Here is a 16,105-nt window from a genome sequence, read left to right as displayed (position 1 = left end):
ATCAGGATCAACAGGCTACAACTCAGGATCAGGATCAGGATTAGAAAACACATAGGCGAAGTCTCCCTTCTTCAGTGCAGGACAGCTCTCTCAGTTTCTTTCAGCCGTGCAGCCCTCCTCTTAACCCTCCGAGGACAAGCTCCTTGCCATCTGTCACCACCAGCTCTGCCACTGGGCCCCTTCCAGGCTTGTCATCACCAGCTCTGCCGCTGGGACCCGTCTAGGACTTTTGCTGTCTTACAGGTCTTTTAGGAGGGTCCTTACCTCCTCTCTGCTTCTTTCTTCTCTATTCTTCCTTCTGCTTCTTTCTGCTGCTTATTTTCCTGCTTCTTTCTGTCTCTAAAACTTCTGTGTGACTGGCTGCATGCATAGACACAACTCCTTGTTGATTTCAACTCATGGCCCCTCCAAGCAGAGGCCACAAACTGACAAATCCTCTCTCGGTAGGCCACAGACACTTCATTTGCTTAGTAGGCTATAGTCACCTCATTGTGTAGTCTATCCAATCACAGGATAGGGTGCGGCCCAGGACCAAACAAAAAGTATCAAACCAAGTTGTTTACAGCTTATCCAGGAAATGTAACAGACCCTCTGGGGTAGAAAACTAGGGCAAAGGTAACTCCTCAGGGTTTAGGGGGGAATCTCTCAAGCTGTTTTTCCAAAGAACCAAGGCAAAAGGCTTAACAACCTAGGCAAAACGAACTCATTTCACCACAATTGGTAACTGAACAGGTAAAAAGGAACTAACTCTAAGTTATCACAAAGGTAGCAACTGTAGGAAAAAGCTAACAAACCTAGGGCTGAAGAAATGAAGGGAAGAGGTTAGACATATCAAATCGACCAGACAAGAGATGATGGTGGCCGTGGGTTTTGCAAAATGATCAGATTCTGGGTATCTTTTGAACATCAAACCAATAGGATTTTCTTCCTAGTTCATCTCAGTGTGGAAGCTCTGCTGAAACATGTTCAGCATCATAGCAACATGCAAGCCTCTACTGACAGACGGGTGGTGGCTGTGATGAGTGGCATTGGCCACAAATTGAACCCGGCTCCCCCACATGGGAGGAGAGCATTCTACCACTGAACCACCACTGCCCTCTGGGTGTCTCATACTAAAATCAAACCAAACCTGTTGCTGTCCAGTCAGTTAGAAAGGCCCAGCAAGATATTTCTAAAAATTAACCATTGAAAACCTTATGGATCACAACTGTCTGATCCAAAACTGATCACGGGGATGACACAGAACTGGGCAGTATTTCATTTTGTTGTGCATGAGGTTGCCATGAGTTGGGAGCCGACTCCATGGCAGCTAACAACAAGAAACGACATCCAAATGGCTATGTCAATTAGGCAGTTAGATATTAATCTGGAGATCAGGAGCACGGTCTGGCCAAAGATAAAATTTGGGGAGATGCCAGAGTATAGGTGGCATTGAAAGCCATGGGAATCATAGTGAACTAAAAGTTTATTAATTCAACTACCTGACCAGCAGTGTTTGAATTCCTTCTATGGTATTTCTTACAAAGTGATCGTGCAAGTGTCGAGCAAAGGACTTGGGCAAACATCTCAAGCATTATATGGCTCAGGCTGAAACTCACAGGCAGAGGATCAGCCACAGAAAGCACACAGTGCCCCTTCCCTTGCCATCCCAAGAAGCAGAGAATGCTAAACACATCATGGATTGTACTCCAGAGGAGGGTCTACTCTCTCAGGGAGTGTCTGAGAAAGCATGTGGTTATGGAAGCCTTCCTAAAATAGACAGCGTCCTGCAGCTGGACACCAGTTGACCAGGAGAGTTGCATACCAGCAGTAACATCATCTTACTTTGGGAGGTGGCATAGCCACTATTCCAGGTAGCTCTGGGGGTTTCCAGCAGACAATTGTTCTATTTCTCTGTCCTCACCGGCACATACTTGAACACTGCCCATGACTAAAATACCAAACAAGCCAAACCCAGTGCCGTCGAGTCGATTCTGACTCATAGCGACCCTATAGGACAGAGTAGAGCTGCCCCATAAAGTTTCCAAGGGGTGCCTGGTGGATTTGAGCTGCTGACCCTTTGGTTAACAGTCGTAGCACTTAACCACTGTGCCATGAGGGTTTCCTGCCCATGCCCATGCCTAGGATCTACTTAATTCCATATTTGAGCAAAATTTATTATTATAAAGTGATTTCTTATACTTAATAAAAATTTATCCTTTTGAGATCTTTATCTAGTGGTCCTTGTTCTACCCCCTTGGAGCCAGACCAAACAAGCCTAATGCCCTTCTATATGCCAGCCCTTTACATATTGGAGGAAAGACATGCCACCTCAAGTCTTCTCACCTTCGGGTTAAACATCTATAGCCTTTGCAGCTACTCTGCATATGATGGTTTTGTTTTCCCTCCCTAATCATGCTTCTCCTCTCTAAACACAGTCTATTTGTCAAAATATTTCTTTTGTCCAACATTGTATTATGAAAAATATCAAACATAACCAAAATTGATGAATTTTACAGTGAACACCCGTATATCCACCACTCAGATTCTACCACCACCATTTAGCTGCATTTATTTAATTTATTTCACCCATTATCCATGATAAATCTATCCATTCATTTTTTTAATGTTGTAAAGATATATACATAACACAACATTTGCCAATCCAATATTTTCCGTGTGTACAATTCAGTGACATCAATTACATAAACATTTTGTGCAACCATCACCAATATTTGTTGCCATATTTTCCATCACCATACACAGAAACTCACTGCTTCCTAAGCAATGAATCGCCCTCTCTTCCTCCCTCCTACCCCTAGTAACCACTATTAAACTTTGATCTCTGTAATTTTCTATTCTAGGTATTTCATGTAAGTGAGATCATATAATATTTCACCTTTCGTGACTGACTTACTTCACATGGAAACCCTGGTGGTGTAGTGGTTAAGACCTACAGCTGCTAACCAAAATGTCAGCAGTTTGAATCCACCAGGTGCTCCTTAGAAACGATATGTGGCAGTTCTACTCTGCCCTATAAGGTCGTTATGGATTGGAATTAACTAGATGGCAGCGGGTTTGGTTGATTTACTTCACTTGGCATAATGTTTTCAAGGTTCATCCATGTCACAGCACATACCAAGACTTAATTTCTCTTTATGGTTGTGTAATATTCCATTATATATATATATATATGGAAACGCTGGTGGCGTAGTGTTTAAGTGCTATGGCTCCTAACCAAAAGGTCAGCAGTTCAAATCCGCCAGGTGCTCCTTGGAAACTCTATGGGGCAGTTCTACTCTGTCCTATAGGGTCGCTATGAGTCGGAATCGACTCGATGGCAGTGGGTTTAGTTTACATATATATATATATATATATATACCACAGTTTGGCTCCACCTTATTTTCTGATGCATTTCAAAGTGAGTTCCAGACATCCATGCACTCACCTCTGTAGTAGGCTGAATAATGGCCCCAACGATATCAGGTTTAACAACTGGAATCTGTAAATGTTACTGTATTTGGAAAAAGGGACTTTGCAGATGTGATTTGAGGCCGGGAAATTATCCTGTATTATCTGGATGGGCTCTAAATGCCATCATATGCATCTGTAAAGGGGGTGGCAGAGGGAGATTTCACACACACAAAGAATAAAGCCAGGTAAGGGCAGACACAGAAGTTGTAGTGATGCAGCCACAAGCCAAGGAATACCAGCAACCACCAGGGGCTAGAAGAGGCACAGAATGGGTTCTCCCCTAGGGTTCAGAGGGAACGTGGTCCTACGGACACCTTCAACTCAGCGAAACTGATTTTGGACATCTGGCCTCCAGAACTGTGAGAGAGTAAACTTCTGTTGTTCCGTTGAGGAAATTTGTTACAGCTGCCCTAGGAAACTAATAATGTAGTGATTAAGAACATAGGGTTTGGACCCACACCTCCTGGTTCAAAGCCCTGTTCCACCACTATATCAAGTAGGAAAGCTTTATGCTGCAAGTTACAGAAAAGCAGACCAGAAGCAGTTTAAAGAAATAGCAGTTCATTTTTCTCACTTTTTATGAAATCTAAAAATAGGCAGCTTCTGGCATTGATTTGAAGGCTTAACAACGTCAGGTCTGGCATCCTTGCCATTCTCTGGTCTTTCCCTTATGCTTGCAAGATGGCAAGGTGATTGCATCAGTTTTCATTATTTCTTCTGTATTCAAGATTATTAGAAGCAAGAAATGAAAAATCTTTCTTAGAAGCTCCCAGCAGCCTTCTATTTATGTCTCATTGGCCTCTCTTAACTGCAAGGAAGGCTGGGAAACACAGAATTGAGCTTTTTTACTCTAATGGTGGAGATGAATAAGGCAGAAAGAAGTTAGGAATGGGTGTTGAGTTTGATAATCAATGTAAATGCTATAGCTGCTTACTAGCAGCCCTGGAGGCGCAACACTTAAGTGCTCGGATGCTAACCGAAATGTTGGCAGTTCAAACCCACCCAGCCACTTGTGGGAGAAAGAGCTGGCAATCCGCTGCCATAAAGATTGTTGTTATTAGGTGCTGTCCGGTCAGTTCTGACTCATGGTGACCCTATGTACAAAAGAATGAAACAATGCCCTGTTCTGTGCCATGCTCACAATTGTTGTTATGCTTGAGCCCATTATTACAGCCACTGTGTCAATCCATCTTGTCGAGGGTCTTCCTCTTTTTCGATGACCCTCTACATTACCAAACATGATGTCTGTCTTAGGCTGGGTTCTCTAGAGACGCAAAACCAGTAAAGCATATAAATATACATAGAGATTTATATCAAGGAAATGGCTCACATGGTTTTAGAGGTTGGAACGCCCCAAGTGCATGGGTCAAGATAGAGGCTTCTGATTCACATAGCCACAGGGGCTGGAGAACCCAAGACTGGCAGGTCTGAGAGCAGGGCTCTTGCTCACAGGCTGTGAAGATCTATGAATCCCAAGATCAGCAGGCAAGACCACAGGTAAGCTGCTAGCTCAAGTCCCAAGAACCAGAGGTCAGAGGAACAGGAGCCAGCTACAGGATCCAGAGCAAGCAAAATCACACGAGCCTTGCCAGAATGTCTGCTTATATTCCATACAGGCCACACACAGGAAACTCCCTTTCAACTGATTGGCTACTCACAACAGATCCCATCATGGAAGTGATCACGTTATGTCAAATCTCATTATGGAAGTGATCACAACATCATACGCCAAACCACTGAGAATCATAGCCCAGCCAAGTTCACACACAATCTTAACCATCACAATGTCCTTCTCCAGGGACTGGTCCCTCCTGATAACATGTAAAAAAGTACATGAGATGAAGTCTTGCCATCCTTCCTTCTAAGGAACATTCTGGCTGTACTTTTTCCAAGACAAATTTGTTTGTTCTTCTGGCAGTATATGGTATATTCAGTATTCTTTGCCAACACCATAATTCAAAGGCATCAGTTCTTCTTCATTAGTTGTCCAGCTTTCCCATGCATATGAGGCAATTGAAAACACCATGGCTTGGGTCAGGCTCACATTAGTCCTTAAGTGACATCTTTGGTTTTTAACATTTTAAGAGGTCTTCTGCAGCAGATTTGCCCAATGCAATACGTCCTTTCATTTCTTGACTGCTGCTTCCATGGCTGTTGATTGTGGATTCAAGTAAAATGAAATCCTTAACAATTTCAATCTTTTCTCTGTTTATCATGATGTTGCTTATTGGTCCAGTTATGAGGATTTTGTTTTTCTTTATGTTAAGATGTAATCATACTGAAGGCTGTAGTCTTTGATCTTCACCAGTAAGTGAGTGCTTCAAATCCTCTTCACTTTCAGCAAGCAAGGTTGTGTCATCTGTATAACACAGGTTGTTAATGAGTCTTCCTCCAATCCTGATGCCCCGTTCTTCTTCATATAGTCCAGCTTCTCGGATTATTTGCTCAGCATGCAGATTGAATAAGTATGGTGAAAAGATACAACCCTGACACACACCTTTCTTGATTTTAAACCATGCAGTATCCTCTTATTGTGTTCCAACTACTGCCTCTTGGTCTATGCACAGGTTCCCTATTAGCACGATTAAGTGTTTTGGAATTCCCATTCTTCACAATGTTATCCATAATTTGTTATGATCCACACAGTCAAATGCCTTTGCATAGTCAGCGAAACACAGGTAAACATCTTTATGGTATTCTCTGCTTTCAGCCAAGATCCTTCTGACATCAGCAATGATATCCCTGATTCCACATCCTCTTCTGAAACTGGTTTGAATTTCTGGCAGTTCCTTGTCAATGTACTGCTGCAACCGCTTTTGAATGATCTTCAGAAAAATTTTATTTGTGTGTGATATTGATGATATTGTCTGATAATTTCTGCATTCTTTTGGATTGCCTTTCTTTAGAATGGGTATAAATATGAGACTCTTCCAGTCGGTTGGCCAGGTAGCTGTCTTCCAAATTTCTTGACATAGATGAGTGAGTGCTTCTAGTGCTGCATCCATTTGTTGAAACATCTCAGTTGATATTCTGTGAATTCCTGGAGCCTTGTTTTTCACCAATGACTTCAGCGCAGCTTAGACTTCTTCCTTCAGTACCATTGGTTCTTGATCATAAGCTACCTCCTGAAATGCTTGAACATAAACCAGTTCTTTTCAGTACAGTGACTCTGCATACTCTTTCCATGTTTTTTTGATTCTTCCTGTGTCGTTTAATATTTCGCCCGTAGAATCCTCCAATATTGCAACTTGAGGCTTGAATTTTCTCTTCAGTTTTTCAGCTTGAGAAATGCTGAGCATGTTCTTCCCTTTTGGATTTCTAACTCTAGGTCTTTGCACATGTATTATAATACTTTACTTTGTCTTCTCAAACTGCCCTTTGAAATCTTCTGTTCAACTCTTTTACTTCATCATTTCTTCCCTTCGATTTAGCTACTCTATGTTCAAGAGCAAGTTTCAGAGTCTCTTCTGACACCCATTTTGATCTTTTCTGTCTTTCCTGTCTTTTTAATGATCTCTTCCTTTCTTCATGTATGATGTCCTTGATGTCATCCCACAACTGGTCTGGTCTTTGGTCATTAGTGTTCAATGTGTCAAATCTATTCTTGAGATGGTCTCTAAATCCAGGTGGGATATACTCAAGGTTATACTTTGGCTCTCGTAGACTTGTTCTGATTTTCTTCAGCTTCAACTTGAACTTGCATAGCCTCTTGGTTAGCAGCTGTAGCACTTAACCTCTACGCCACCAGGGTTCCCAGCAATAACAACAGCAGCTACTTATTACCTGTACAATCTTGGGCAAGTTACTTATCTACCTCACCTCAGTTTTCTCATTAATAAAATGGGGATAATAGTAATATTTAGTCCCTGGGCTGCATAAATGATTAAGTGTTCAACTACTAGCAGAAAGGTTGGTGGTTGTATGGTGAAATGAGCTCCTTTACGTGGCCTTTTGCCTTGGTTCTTTGAAAAAATGACTTGAGAGATTTCCTTGTTAGCCCTGAGGACTTAACTTTACCCTAGATTTCTACCCCCAGAGGCTTTGTTACATTTCCTGGGTAAGCTGTAAACAACTTGGTTTGATACTTTTTGTCTGGTTGTGGGCTACAACCTTCTCTGTGATTGCTCTGCACCTTGCAGTGATTGGTCAATATACTATGCAAATGAAGTTACTATAGAATATGCAAATGAAGTTACCATAACCTACTACGCAAACGAAGAGTCTGTGGCCTACCCAGAGGAGATTAGTTAATTCATGGCACTGGTTGGAAGGCCATGCCTTCAAATTCATAAGGAGTTTGTGTGTATATGAAGTCAACACTACAGAGGTTTTTCAGACAGAAAACGGGAAAAAGCAGAAAGGAGAAAAGGCAAGAGGAAAAAAGCAAAGATAAAGGAGCTAGGAACCTCCTAAAGGAGCTGTAACATGGGTCAAGGGCTATAACACTGAAGACAATGACAGACCTGGACAGGGCAGACCTGGCAATGACAGGCCAGGAAGGGGCCCTGGGGCAGAGTCAGGGGTGACAGACAGCAGGGCCAAGAGGAGCCTATCCTGAGGGGGCCGATAGAAGCCTGTCCTCAGGGGGTCGAGAAGAGGCCTGTCCTGAAGGGGCTGAGAGGACGCTTGCACAGCTGAGAAGGGGTGTGCACAGCAGAGAGAAGGGCCGGCTTGTTTGTATGGCCAAGAGCAGCTGAATGAACTGTCCTGCACTGAAGAAGGGAGACTTTGCCTACATGTTTCCTGATCCTGGTTCTGACATATAGCCTGTTGATCCTGATTCCAGAGTTATAGCCTGTTACTTCCTTAATAAACCAATTAACTCTTAAGTATGGTCTGTGAATTCTGTGTGGCCATTACAGTGGATTATCAAACCCAGAAGAGAAGTAGAGAGTGCCATGGGAGGGACGGCTGGTGTCAGAATTGGTAAAAAGTTTGGACACTAGAGGTATGTCTGACCTCCACCTCATAGGGATTAGCCTCATTATCCCCTCTGAAGTTAGGTTCTGATACTACTATCACTACCACCATTTTACAGGTTGGAACCCACCCAGAGTCATCTAGGAAGACAAGCCTGACAATCTGCTTTCAAAGGTCACAGCCTTGAAAATCCTATGGAGTAATTTTACTTTTCACACATGGTGTCACCATGAGTCAAAACAGACTTGATAGCAACTAAAAACCACAACAATAATATTTACTTCATACGGTTGCTATGAGGATTACATCAGTTAGTGTATATGAAGTATTTAGGACATAAGAAATGCTCAATAATAGTAGATATTATTTACCATTGGGGAAAATAGAACATAAGCTAAATGTCTATCAAAGGGGGATAAATTATGTAAATATATTCAACTGGGATACTATGCAGCCTTTAAAATACCAATTGGAAGATCAAAAATGCATTGTTGAGTAAATAGAACAAGTTAAGAGACAATACACCAACTGTGATCCCTGATATATTAAATTGTACACATAGAGGTGAACATAGAATAAAGAGAACATCATTTTTTGTGGATCGGAGATCTCCTAGGCCTCAACTACTTTCTGCTTATGTGAAGCTCATATAATTTTCAGACCAAAAGTTGACTTTTTTCCCTGAGGAAATGACTCATTGAGTACTTTTCCAAAATGTCCTGGAAGAATTTAAGATACAATCAAAAATGCCTAGTTTACAATTGAATAACTTAGTTCCAGAAAGTGTTTTACTCAGTGACTATATCCAATATGATTAAGAATTTGGATTTTTACTGAGAAGAAAACCAGTTCCTTAAGTGCTGTACTTTACCTTCTCATTTGTGGTAAGTCATAGAGTGTTATCCATACAGAATGCTATGTTTGGATTTGGAAATTCAAATACTAGAATCCTCAGTTGTTTTTTACACTTCAAGAAATGTAGGGGCAGTTTGCTTTCTCCAGAATATCCTTATGTCTGTTTCTCAAAGGTGGCTCTGATGGCTTGGGGCAGGCTCCCTAATTCTGTCATTGAATCCAGTTACTTCTTTCTGGAAAAACTTTATGTTAGTAAAATAGAAGTGTCAATCAAACCATTTAACAGTAACAGCTTATCAACTTCTAAGCTTGAGCTTCAATGTAAAGGAGCACTACCTTTCAGAAATTTATTTTGAAGTTTTACCCTCTCGGTAAAATATTCAGTGTGATTTGAGATAAAGTGGTCTCATTTTTCCCCTACGAGGTTTGCCCATTTTACATATTCATGTGCTTAGGGAAAAGATCAGGAAAAACTTGTTGCTAGAATTTAGATTGGAGAGTATAATTGCTGATAAGATTTTAATGACACATGTTAATTGCTAAGAGAAGTAGGAGGGCCTTTGCAGAGTGCCTTGCAACATGGGGAATAGATGGCTGTAACTCAGCACCTGTAAGAATCATACAGTCATCCTGTCTGGTGACTTCATGTATTTTGCTTCTGTATCACCCTGTGGTGCAATGAATTACTTAATATGGCCTTCTAGCCATGGTCTTTGTGATTCACACACAGTGATTAAGTGGGACTATGCAAATACTGTATATGGAATTTGCAATGGTTGGGGTTGTGTGTCAACTTGGCTAGGCCATGATTCCCAATATTGTATGGTTGTACTGCGTTTTATGTGTTGTGGATTCTGACCTCTACATGTTGATCAGTCCAGATTGTTGTAGGGTGTGTCTTGGATCACAGCCTTGCTCGAGGATGTGACTCAAGTCCCACCTTTACTAAAGTTACGCCCTTCCCTGTGTGTGGCCGGCATCTAAGATATATGTGTGTGTCCTGGCAAGGCTCTCTCTCTCTGCATCTGGATCCCATGTCCGGTTTGTAATCAACTGACCTCTGGTTCTTGGGACTCAAGCCAGAGGCCTGCTGTCTGACCTGCAGATTATGGAATTTGCTGGCCTCCACAGCACCTTGGCCCGGCGGCCTAGCGTGTGACCTATTCGCCAGCTTCCGCAGTCTTGTGAGCCAGCAGCCTGTGGTCTGAACTGCCAGTTTGGGTTTGTCAGCCCCTGCAGCCATGTGAGTCAGGAGAAGCCTTTGCCTGACACATGAATTTGGGACTTGCCAGCCTCCAAAACTGCGTGAGCTGTTTCCATTAAACAGTTTGTGAGTTCTGTGAGACATTGCAATTAATCGGGGAACCCAAAAATGGGAGGGAGAGTACTGAGGGGAGAGGGAGTAGTTGATGTTAGAGATGATAGAGTGGTATAGCAGCTTGGAAAAGTTGGACATTTGGGACATCTTTAACCTCTGCCTCATAGGAGCCAGCTTTGTGCTGATCCTTATAAAAGAAATTATTTGTTTACACCCTATTAGGAGGTAGTGGTGGTTCAGTGATATGATGCTTACCTTTCACGTGGCAGATCCAGTTTCAATTTCTGGCCAGCGCACCTCATGCACAGCCACCACCTGTAAGTGGAGGCTTGCGTGTTCCTATGATGCTGAACAGATTTTGCCAGAGCTCCCAGACTAAGACTAGGAAGAAAGGCCCGGCAATCTACTTCTGAAAATCAGCCATTGAAAACCCTATGGATCACAATAGTCTGATCCACAGCCGATCATGGGGATGGTACAGGACTAGGCAGCATTTTGTCCCATTGTGCATGGGCTTGAATGAGTCAGGGGCTGACTCCACAGCAGCTAACAACAACATAGTTGGTGACTACATCACTAGGTTTCTGGGCAGTTATGGTTCTGAGGGACTCCTCTGATAGGAAAAGTAAAGCCATTTTTCCCTCTCTGCCTAGAACAGTGAACTTCCACTTGGCAAGATGATGCCTGGGTTCCCTGCACTTTCATATCATGGTGGTGGGGATGGTTCAGTGCAGTGAATTACTTAATATGGCCATTCTAGTCACAGTTTTTGTAACGCCCACTAAATCAGGGGGTGGGATATGCAAATGAAGTGCTCGTGGCCCACCAAGGGGATTGGATATCTTGCTAATAATGTAAATAAAGTACATGGCACCTTGTGGGGGTGGGATTATGCAAATAAAGTGTATGGAACCCTAATGAGGGGATTGGTCAGTTTTGCCATCCCTCTAGGCTTAAAGGGAGACATGGAGAGAGAGAAAGGGGAGCTGTAACATGGAACATAATGAGAGATGTGGGCACAAGACGGTAGGAACCAGGAGACCAGTGCAAGGAGACTGTGGTGGGACTTGTCTCACGGAGCTAAGAGGTGTAAAACTTGCCGGAGAAGGTCCCCAGCAGGGACCAACGTCAGAGGACAAGAAGAAGCTGTCCTGATGGAGGAACTGCATCCTGAGTTTTTCCTATTACATCCAAGTTGATTCTGATCCTGAGTTGTACACTATTACTTCCCTAATAAAGTGCTTAACTGTAAGTACAGTTCATAAGCTCTGTGAGACAGTCGCAGTGAATTACCAAACCCAAAGACTAGAGGGAGAGCACTGAAGGGAGGGGCAGTTGTTGATATTAGAGATGATGGAGTGGTACAGCCGTTTGAAAAAGTTGGACATTTGAGGTATCTTTAACCTCCATCTCATAGGAACCAGCTCTGTGCTGATCATTATAAAAGAAATTATTCATTTAGATGGGTACTTGACCTTCTTCAGAGGCACCACAGAGACCCAGGAGTTTTGGACCAGTTAAGGCTCAATGCTGAATACCAAGTTAGCTAGTACCCTGGGCACAGGAGGAGTCCATTGTTCCCAAACTTCTATACAGGTACTGGGGTTTAGGACCTCAACATATCTTTGGGGGACACAATTCAATCCATAACAGCTATGAAACAAAAAATTGTATCTTTTTTTTTTAATTAAAACCATTTCCTGGAGAGAACTTTCATTCACATTCACATGCCCAGTTTCAATTTCTCACAAACACCTAAAAGTGGAAATGTTCCCTATGCCGACCCAATTCCTGTAAGGAATATGCTCTAACATTTAATGGATGAAAACTCACCAAGTTTCTTAAAGGTTAACGTCAGACCTAACACATCGCCTGAAACCAGCAGATGGTAGTCAGCCGCACACATCACTTGAGACTTTTCAATAGCAAGCAGCCATTTCCATTAGGGGGACAACAAAGCCATACCAAATAGAAGTGGTAACCTGATCTCCAAAGCCTGCTGGGAATTTGGGGAAGCAGACAGAAAATCTCACATCCCTGGGACCCCAGCATACACTCTGATCTCACCTGGTCCCTGGATACTGGGGACCTGTATTTTAGGATCTGCAACCACTGTGGGATCAGTTATCTACATTACTGCTCTGGTGTGTGTTTTAATAGCTAAGTTACCACCATCTACCTTGAGGAATAATGATGCTTTGAACTTACATAATACTTTTACTCCTCGAAATGAGTCAATATATATTATTTTGTATCCCGATAGATCTCACATCAAGAAATTATTCCTCTTTTCAATCAGAATTTTTGTAAACTACCTTGGATTTCTCCTGGTTATGTCCCCCTGGGATTTACAGGCCAAATAAATTCCTCCTTCGTGTTAACACCTTTCAATAGCTATATTCTGAAGTCATGGCCTGTTCTCCTCCCCCCTTTCATGCTTTTATCCATCAAATTCACTTCAAACTCATCTGCAAGATAGTGGTGGCGGGGGAGTGCCATAAAAAAAAAAAAAAGAAGCACCATAAAACTCCATCAGCAATGTCTTCACATATACCTTATGTATTTCCTCATCATTCTTTCCTCGCACTTGTTATTATTTTTGTGCCTCTTCTCCAGTTTCAAGAAAAAAAAATTCTAGGTTAAATATTGGCAACATCATTATAAAAAAAAGAATTTTTAAATTCTCGAGTCTTCAGTGTCTCTTTAGGACAAAAACAATTCCAGCCACCTTGGACCTTCTTTCCTTTGCTTGCTTTCCTCCATCTCTGGTTGAAGGCATTTAAATCCTTCTGCAGAATTTCCACACAATCAAATACAGTTAATATGGATTCAGTTCTTTCTCTCCCTTATAGCCCATTCAGACATCTAATTCTGGCAGACCTGACAGTTGAGAATACTTCCCTGTGTTTGCACACTCACATACACCCACATACATACACATACAAACACTGTCACACACACAAACCCTTTCACACACAAACATTCCCACACATATACTCACACATACACACACACACACAAACACTCTCACGTTCAAACACACACACAAGTCTGCACATTCTGCCTTTTTGACGCACACCACTCCATTCTAGCTCAGAAGCCAGTCTCCACGTGGCTGTGTTGTAGCCAATCTGCCATTAAGCTGTGTCCTAGATTTAGTTTCTGCCTCAATTAAGAAAATATGGGAGGCAAAGCAGCATTTCTTTTTAAATTAGAAAGCCTGGTTTCGCTTACAGACCGCCTCGAGTGTGCTGCCCTGATCAAAGCCGCTTTGAACACTTGCAAGCGCTGGCTCTTCTGCTTTGGCAGGAATGGGGAAGAACATTGCCCATAGAAAACGTTAATATAAAACATTAATGCATTGGGAACATATGAGGGGCTGAAATCCACGTGGAAGAGGCTCAAAAAGTTTGTCAGTCTTTGTTCCAGGAGTCCTCGAAGAACATGATTAAAAGCAGAAGTTTCATAGTTCTAGCTCTTTTTACTCATTCTAATTTTTATATTTCTCTATCTTATTTGTTTATTGCCTCTTTGTATCCTTGTCAATTTTTAATTCTCCTCTCTTTTTTCTCTTTATTAATTTTTCTCTTAGCTTATTGTTCTTAAAAGCTTCTTTGGTTTCATTTTTCATCTCCTCCCTCCTCAGTCTTTTAACTGCAGTTCCTGCTTCCATCTATCATTTCTTACCGTTTTCTCACCCCCTTTAAAATTCATTTGAAGAAAAAAGAAGTCAGAGTAGTATCATTCATAATAGCCCCAAACTGAAAACAAACCAAATATCCATCAGCTGGTGAGTGGATAAACAAATTGTGATATATCCATACAATGGATACTCCTAGCAATTAAAAGGAATGAACTAGGGATAAATACAACATCATGGATGTATCTCAAAATAATTATGCTGAGCAAAAAGAATTAGTACCAGTTGCCATCGTGTCAACTCATGGTGACCCCATATGTGTCAAACTAGAACTGTTCTCCATAGGGTTTTCAATGGCTGATTTTCCAGAGTATATTGCCACACCTTTCTTCCAAGGTGCCTGTGAGTAGACTCAAACCTCCAAACTTCTGGTTAGCAGCTGAGCCCACTAACCATTTGCACCACTCAGAGACTCCCTGAGCAAAAAAAAATTACATATTGTATGTCATGGATTGAACTGTGTCTCCCCCAAAGTATCTGTCAACTTGGTTAGGTCATGGTTCCCAGTATTGTATGATTGTCTACCATTTTGTCATCTGATGTAATTTCCTTATGTGTTGTAAATCCTATCACTATGACTTAATGAGATGGATTAGTGGCAGTTATATCTACTCAATGGCACTGGGTGGGGCACTGGGTAGGGCACTGGGTATATTGATAAGATCTACAAAATTAGATAGCGTCTTCAGCCAATCTCTTTTGAGATATAAAAGAGAGAAGCAAGCAGAAAGACATGGGAACCTCATACCACCAAGAAAGCAGTGCCAGGAGCAGAGCATGTCCTTTGGACCTGAGGCTCCTGTGCAGAGAAGCTCCTAGACCAAGGGAAGATTGATAATATGGACCTTCCTCCAGAGCTGACAGAGAAAGCCTTCCCCTGGAGCTGATGCCCTGAATTTGGACTTCTAGCCTATTAGACTGTGAGAGAATAAATTTCTCTTTGTTAAAGCCACTCACTTGTGGCATTTCTGTTAGAGCAGTACTTCATAACTAAGACACTGTATAATTCTATTTACATAAAGATCAAGAATAGGCAAAGCAAATCTGTGGTGATAGAAATCAGGGCAGTGGTTGTGAGGGGGATGGGGCATTGAATGGAAGGAGGCAAGAGGGAACTTTTGGGGTGATGAAAATATTCTTTATCTTGTTTAAGAAGTGCTTGCATTTGTCAAAATTCATCGGACTGTACGCTTTAGATCCGTGCATTTCAAAGTCTGTAAATTGTATCTCTATTTTAAAAGAAACATTTTTAAGAAAGACAAAAGAAACTCACTAAATTAATTATAGTACTTATGTAGAATGGATTATGACATGACTATCTAAAATAGTTTTTCTGAAGACTAATAACATGGGGAAATGCTTAAATGCAAATAAGGCAGGGTGCAAAATTATACATAAAAAGAATGAAGTTCTGATACATGCTACAACATAGATGAACCTCGAAAACATTACGCTGAGTGAAAGAAGCCAGACACAAAAGGCCACATATTCTATGATTCCATTTATATGAAATATCCAGAATAGGCAGGGGGTAGGGAAGAACAGGGAGTAACTGCTTAAATGGCTATGGGGTTTTATTTTGAAGTTACAAAAATGAAAATGTTTTGGAACTAGGTAGAGGTGGTGGTTGCACGACATTGTGAATGTACTATAAATCCCACTGAATTGTTCAATTTAAAATAGTTAATTTTATGTTATGTGAATTTCACCTCAATAAAAATAAATAATTAAAAAAGTTGCATGTAAGAATGGCCTGGTTTTTCATCATTTATATAGCATTTGCATAGAAAAAGATCTGAAGTTTAAAAAGAAATAAAGAGGCCAATACCACTCCTTTCCCTATATTTTGCTTTCCTTAT

Source organism: Elephas maximus, chromosome X (assembly GCF_024166365.1).
Source record: "Elephas maximus indicus isolate mEleMax1 chromosome X, mEleMax1 primary haplotype, whole genome shotgun sequence".
Classification (NCBI taxonomy): domain Eukaryota; kingdom Metazoa; phylum Chordata; class Mammalia; order Proboscidea; family Elephantidae; genus Elephas; species Elephas maximus.
The sequence above is the reverse complement of the archived record's forward strand: the minus strand, read 5'-3'. Positions refer to the sequence as shown.